We start from the raw sequence: 7,080 nt of genomic DNA on the forward strand, positions 1-7,080 counted from the left end.
TAATGTTAAATTGGGTAAATGTTAAAGGAATAGTTCACCCTAAAATAAAAATTCTGTCATCATTTACTCATCCTCATGTTGTTAAAGGTAGGGTAACAGATTTGATCCTGAAAGATTTTTAGTTATGCTGGTTAAGAGGCTGTTTACACTTGGTATTAAGATGTGTTTTCATCGATCGGATCACAAGTGGACGAGAGAGACACATCACGTTTACACCTGGTATTTAAATCCGTCTCTTTTGTCCACTTTCGACCGCTTCTGTGCTGAATACTGTGAGGGGGTGGTCTGTCGAGACGGTGGGCGAGTCTCTCCGCTGTCATTCAAACGCGAGCGGGAGTAATTATGAGTTTATATGGACGCAAACTAATATTATGTCGGAGTCCACTGCTTGTTTAGCAAGTAAACATGCTGCACAGTGTTTTGTACGTGTGTATGTAAGAGCTTTCTCTGATTTTCAGCGCAACTGATGAAAAAGGATCGCGCAACTTTCACATGCTTTCAAAACGAAACTACGAAGATCAGCCGCTTTAGTTTTATCAATGAAAGGCTAAAAATAGTGCTGTTCACCGTATGTTCACGCCAGAAGTAAAAAAAGACGTAAAACTTGTGTTTAATACCTCAGAATAGATAAATGGGCGGAGAGAAGGCGGTCGCGTGTGGCTGTTGGAACACATTCAACCACATTTGCGTTCCGCAACTCCAAAGCGATCCGATCGAAAGTGGTTTCGACTACCTCAGGATGTGGTTGAAAGGGGTTGAAAGTGGACGAGCTCAAAACGTTTTGAACACCGTTTACACCTGGCATTAATGTCGTCCACTTGTGATCAGATTGACGAAAACGCATGTTAATGCCAAGTGTAAACAGCCTCTAAAAGTCTCCTCACATCCTGATAGCAATCACTGTGTTAAGTTGTTTAAATGTATTTGTAGAATTTATATCATCTGTGAGATATTCTACTTTGATGAAACATTGTGTTGCTTATGAAATTCGTGTTCGTTTACGGATTAGCATAACGATATAGTTACTACGTCTACACAACCGAACGTGTGCTTAAACTAATTCTGATATAAACCAGTTGTTTATGTTGGTTATTTTGGAAGTGTTATTCACTTTGTACTGCAAAGTTTTCTCACTGGTGAATGAGACATGCGATGTGACCGTCTGATCTGTGCATGTTCATGTGTTTTGAAAGAGGCGTGACTTTGGATGGCGATTTGACTTAAGGGTGGGATCGTGATTTCATTACTAGGCGGCTACCGTTAGCATTTTTCAAAATGTGTTACCCTACCTTTAAACCTGTATGAATTTTTTCTGATGAACACAAAAGAAGATATTTTGAGGAATGATGGTAAACACACAGCAGTTTGTAACCATTGACTTCCATAGAAGGAATAAAAAAATATGATGGAATTTAATGGGTACCGTCAACTGTGTGCTAACCATCATTTATCAAAATATTTTCTTCATCATATATCACAATACTTTCAAAATACTTTTTCCTACTATGGAAGTCAATGGTTACAATGTGCTGTGTTTTTACCATCATTACGCAAAACATCTTAATTTGTGTTCATCAGAAAAAATCATGCAGATTTAGAACAACATGAGGATGAGTAAATGATGAAAGAATATCTATTGAACTATCCCTTTAACAACAATTGAAATACCTTGAATTTGCTTGTTTTCAGGCCCGCTCTCTTATTCTTTTTGCATCTCTGTCAGATGTAAGCTGCAGAAGTTTTTACGAACTTTTCTACTTCACCATCTGGTGCACGAACAGTAGTTGAATTTCTTCTGACAGATTCTTGAAAAGAAACAAAATTATTTAATTAGGTAAATGCAAGCATGTTAGTTAAACCCTGGAGAACCCAAGAACCCTTCTCTTAGAATCAATTAACATTGGCCACATTTGACCCGTGGGTTCTCCAGGGTTAAATGTTACCTACAAGCTATTCTGCTTCAAAAACAATGACAGGTACTTTAGGGTGGAAGATTTATAGCTTCATAGATTAACATTGTAATGGCTTTATATACAGTGGCAAGAAAAAGTATGTGCATTTCACAGTTTTCTGAACAAATTTGTCATAAAATGCGATCTAAACTTTATCTAAGTCAAGGGCATTGATAAACATAATGTGTCTAAAAATAATTACACAAAAACATTCTGATCTTTCATGTCTTTATTGAGAACTACCAAAAAACATCTTAGTGCTTGTGAAAAAATGTGAACCCTTAATTGAATGACCTCAAAAAAGCCAATTGGAGTCAGGTTTTAGCACAGCTATGGCCCTATTGTTTTTTCCCCAGATTCAGTTTAATTTTTTCTCAAATTCCGTGTTTTTCGTTTTATTCTGGATTCTGGTTAAATTAAATTTCAGTAATCAAAAAGCACATCTTATCAACTGAAAACATAACAGAAAATTAGCAGATCCACCACTGCAGTGAATATACTGTACTGTATGAGTGTGCGACTGTGCGTTTCCACAAGGTGACGTGCCTGTTTACCAGCATGTATAGCTTGTATATTGTTCTCAGACACGAGGGCTCACTAAGTTTTCTTTCTTGTTTAAGTGAACATAAACAGCTGTATGTTTATCAGTATATTGAAGCAGTGCCGTCTTAAAGCTGTCTTGGGTGTTCAAAGCTGTCTTGAGTGTTCAATCTTCATTACACAAAAAAAATGAAAACCCCTCACTACTATTAACTGAATAAATTTCGCAGCTGCACATTTAATCCACAGTGAGGACTGTGCAGTGTTTTATTTGTATTTATTGCTAAGGTTCATGTTAAAATCATGTTGACAGACAATTTCATAACTAATATATTTACATTTAATACAGATGCCTGAAAAGTAAAACAAGATGAGTATAGTATTATGATTAAGAGGAAATATTAAAAATTTGGTTGCTTTTCAGTAGCATTGTTGTAGTGACAGCCAAAATACATTGGCCTATATGTAATACACATGAGTAGTACAAAGTCCATTTCCTACTTTGCCAACTCGACACAACAACAAAAAAACTAAACAAAAATTAGTGGAAGTGGCAACGAATATCCACAGATGATAAATTGTGGACAAAAAGGTAGCACAAATTCCTTTATATGGAAGTGGTTTGGCTAGCTAAAAAACTGACGAGGCGCAGATTAAAATATAATGAACCCTCTTATTTTTGCGGCTTCAGTCATTGTTGGCATACTGTTTTAAACAGTGGCGGCTCGTGACTCCTCATCCGAGGGGCGCGAATTCAAAATAAGTGTTCGGAGTATCATGTGTGTGGTTTCCTTTTCCAAAATATGTGTCCTGCGTGTTGAGAGATCATGTGTGCATCACGTGTTTTGTCAAAATAAGTGCCTGCTGCACACGCATCAAAACCGTTTATGATAAAAGAGACGCTCATGTTCCAAAAGACACTCCCTTAACATTAAACTCTGATTACGCATGAGATAATGCGAGTATCTGGCAAACGCGAGCGTCTCTTTTATCATAAACCCTTTGACGCGTCTGCAACAGACACTTATTTTGGCAGGACACGTGATGCACATACGATCTCTCAAAGTGCAGAACACATATTTTGAAATTACGTACCACACACATGACGGGCTACATACATGTTGTGACGAACTTCGCATCGTGCGCCCTCAGAAAAAGAAGTCACCAGCCGCCACTGGTTTTAAAGCTGGAAGCATTAACAACTTACATCGATATATATATCATTATCATTCAATATGGATTTTTGCCATATTGCCCAGCCCTAGGCCGATGTATTTTGACTGTCACTACAACAATGCTACTGACAAGCAACCAAATCTTTTTTTTTTTTTATCATAACACTATACTCATCTTGTTTTACTTTTCAGGCATCTGTATTAAATGTAAAAATATGAGTTATTAGAATCTATGATTTAACATTAGCAATAAATACACACAAAACACTGCACAGTCCTCACTGTATGAATTAAATGTGCAGCTGCAAAAGTTGTTCAGTTAAGAATAGTGAGTGATTTTCATTTTTGGGTGGAAAGAACATTTCTGACACAGAAAGCAGCAGGCTACTGTCACTTTAAGACCCAAAACAGCTTTAAGACTGCACTGCTTTAATATACTGATACTGACACATCTAGCTGTTTATGTTCACTTAAACAAGAAAGAAAACTTCGTTTAGTGATCACGCATGTGTTGACTGCGCATTGTGTGCGTGCTTCGCGAGCCCTCATGTCTGAGGAACAGATGTCAAGCGTGCGCGTTGTGGGAACGCTGAGTTGCACACTCATACAGAACAGTATATTCAATGCAGTGGTGGAGCCGCTACTTTTCTTCATCTTTTCTAAATTTGTGAATGTCCTGTAAATAATATATACTTTTAAAAGCGGTACGGATGTGTGCGTGGGCAAGGCGGACATGGAAAGAAAGTATACTGTACCTTTTCTGTCTGTTCTGTTCCAGCCTTTAATGAAACCTGCTAGTGCTCTGAAAAACACATGAAAGATCTGAATTTCTTGTTTTATAATTTTTAGACACATTACGTTATTTATGTATATTTATTCAGAAAACCATTACATTTTCTTGCTAATGTATATATACATAAACATACAATACATATATAATATTGATGGCTCTTGCTTCGTTCTGAAACCCTAGATGGCGGTTTTCTTATCCTCGAACAAACTGTCATCACAAGGGCTATGTTTACATGCACAAAATTTTGTCAATCAGACTGAATTTAATCCGATGAAAGGTTACAACAATACAGTTTACATGCACCCTAAACATGTTTAAATGTTTGCTCCTCAAAATGTTTGTTTACATGTACATTTTATATAAACCGAACATCTGTGCAAGCGCACAGCCAGGGTTGTCAGCTTCACATATCAAAACCATCCCCATGGACATTCAAAATTAGCCCAAAAGCATCCCAATGACTTATCACAGCCCAAATACCAATAACTAATGAACAAAATCCTTTCATATCTGACCCGCAGAAAAAACAACTCGCGAAGACAGTTTAAACAGTAGCCCAAATCTGAACGAAAAAAAAGAGGACTTGGCAATGCCACCCCAAAGCGAATAAGAGGTAAATATAAGACGTGAACTTGAGCACAAATTTTCTGCGCACATGCACAATGTATTTTTGCAACCGACAAAATACTTCGATTCACGTATTTACATGCATACTTTTCTCCTGCTGATCAGATCACAGATTGGACTACACCACCCCTTTCAATACGATTCAAATTTGCATCCAATCTACCTCAATCGTATTGATTAAGGTTTTTACATGACGGCTTTTTAATACGATTGAGCCATCAATACATTACAAACTGATTAATTGGTTGCATGTAAACATAGCTACTAGAAACATAAGAACTAGAATAAGAGCACACCACTAAGGTAAAAAAAACGGTTACATGCCCAATTGTGCCAGTGTTGTATTATCGAGAAAGTTCATTATTATTTTTATACCTTTTTAAGCCTTGCCTATTTAAAATTTTAATATTTGCAAGATGCAGCAAAAGAGAACTCAATTTGGTTTTTAAGGGATGTATTGAGATTTTCAATTATATAAAAAAGTATGTTTTCCTTACTCTTAATCACACACATCCACAGATAATAGTGTTTTCTCTACCATTATATTTATATTTCAAAATGACTGCAAATGCCAAATCCATAAACTGGAATTGTGATCTAATAAAATATCTTGTTATTATAGTTTACATAACAACGTTTATATATCAAAGTTTAGTTTAGACTACTTAATGTAAAGACTTTTTAAAGACTTGTTATTTGTAATATATATTTGTAGCCCTAAACGAATCCCTATCATACTTCTGGCCCCAATTGACCCCTCAGACAGTCCTGAGATTAACAATGCAACAAAACTGATTCCCAAGAAATATCCATGCCCCGTCCAATACTGTACTTTTACTTACATTAATTCTTCAAATGAATTCTGTCCAAACTGATGATCTTGAGAAATCTAAATGTGACAAAAACAATCACAATAAGTTGTTAAGTTGTATAACAGACAGACACATCATAGATACATAGTGTTGAGTAATAATTACATAATTAAGGTTCAATCATTTTCTACAAAGTATCTTTCAATAGATGAAATCGGTTATAAAGTTGTGCAACAGTGAGGTGGAAATAGTTTTACTGCAGGTGCACTTTAAGTAAAGAAGTTTAACTACCAGCTGTGTCCTGTAGCTGCAATGCTCTCTGTTCTGTGAAATGTAAACGTTTTCAGTACCAGACAAAGTTATCCATTGGTAAAAAAAAATTACCTCAGTCAACTGTATAATAGCGGAACTGGCTGAGGTGGCTACGAGAGTTTAGCACAATCGCTTCACTATCCCTCAGTTACTCCCGCCTGCTGCATAGACTGCTGAGGCAAATCCTCAGGCCAGTTTTATGAGTTGCGAAATATTATTATTATTTTTTGCTAAACGAAATATTACTGTTTAAGTAAGTTCATTAAACTGAGCAGAGTTCATTTCTTATGTCCGAATTCTCCTTGTCAGATAAATTATAAAAATCGATTTTTCAACTCAAATTTATCTAGAAATACTTCAGTATTTTAATAATAAATTCAAATGCTAATTTACACATTTGTTGAAGTGGGATTGTGGTCATTTAAAAAATTACGTATACTATTTCAGTCACACCAGTTTGTCCTTCTTTTAAATGAAGTTTACATTTATCTAATATGTGCAGAGTATAAATATTTTATGCATTAAAATTATGTTAAATAACTTCCAAAAAGTCTTACCTCAGAGAAATTGCAGCAGACTTCATGCAGCAACAACCGTTAAAGCCCGGTAAATGTCGTCACTAGATGTCGCAGCTAGTGCGTATGTCTTGAAACAGCAGCAGTTCTTTTTCCAAAATAAAAGTTCCTTTAACCAGCTTTAATTGTCTAAAAATTGTAATCGATAAATTATAAATAGATCAATCCTTATGATCAAATTAGTTCAAATTCTGGAAAAGGGCTGAAAATTGTAGTTGTAATAAAGTAAACAAATTGACAAGCTTTACAGCTTATTAAATTTTTTTATAAAATCTCAATTTAGTATTTGACCAT

General features: G+C 35.7%; 1 long non-coding RNA gene across 1 annotated transcript; it reads right to left on the bottom strand.

The window, feature by feature from the left end:
* Positions 1-1,674: 1,674 nt before the first annotated feature.
* Positions 1,675-6,830, bottom strand: LOC135746394 (uncharacterized). The gene is made up of 4 exons (XR_010531537.2): positions 6,769-6,830; positions 5,930-5,976; positions 4,423-4,469; positions 1,675-1,805 (listed from the first exon to the last, which is right to left on the bottom strand). It is a non-coding gene; the product is annotated as an uncharacterized lncRNA (long non-coding RNA).
* Between the last annotated feature and the right edge of the window lie 250 nt (positions 6,831-7,080).

Source organism: Paramisgurnus dabryanus, chromosome 9 (assembly GCF_030506205.2).
Source record: "Paramisgurnus dabryanus chromosome 9, PD_genome_1.1, whole genome shotgun sequence".
Lineage (NCBI taxonomy): Eukaryota > Metazoa > Chordata > Actinopteri > Cypriniformes > Cobitidae > Paramisgurnus > Paramisgurnus dabryanus.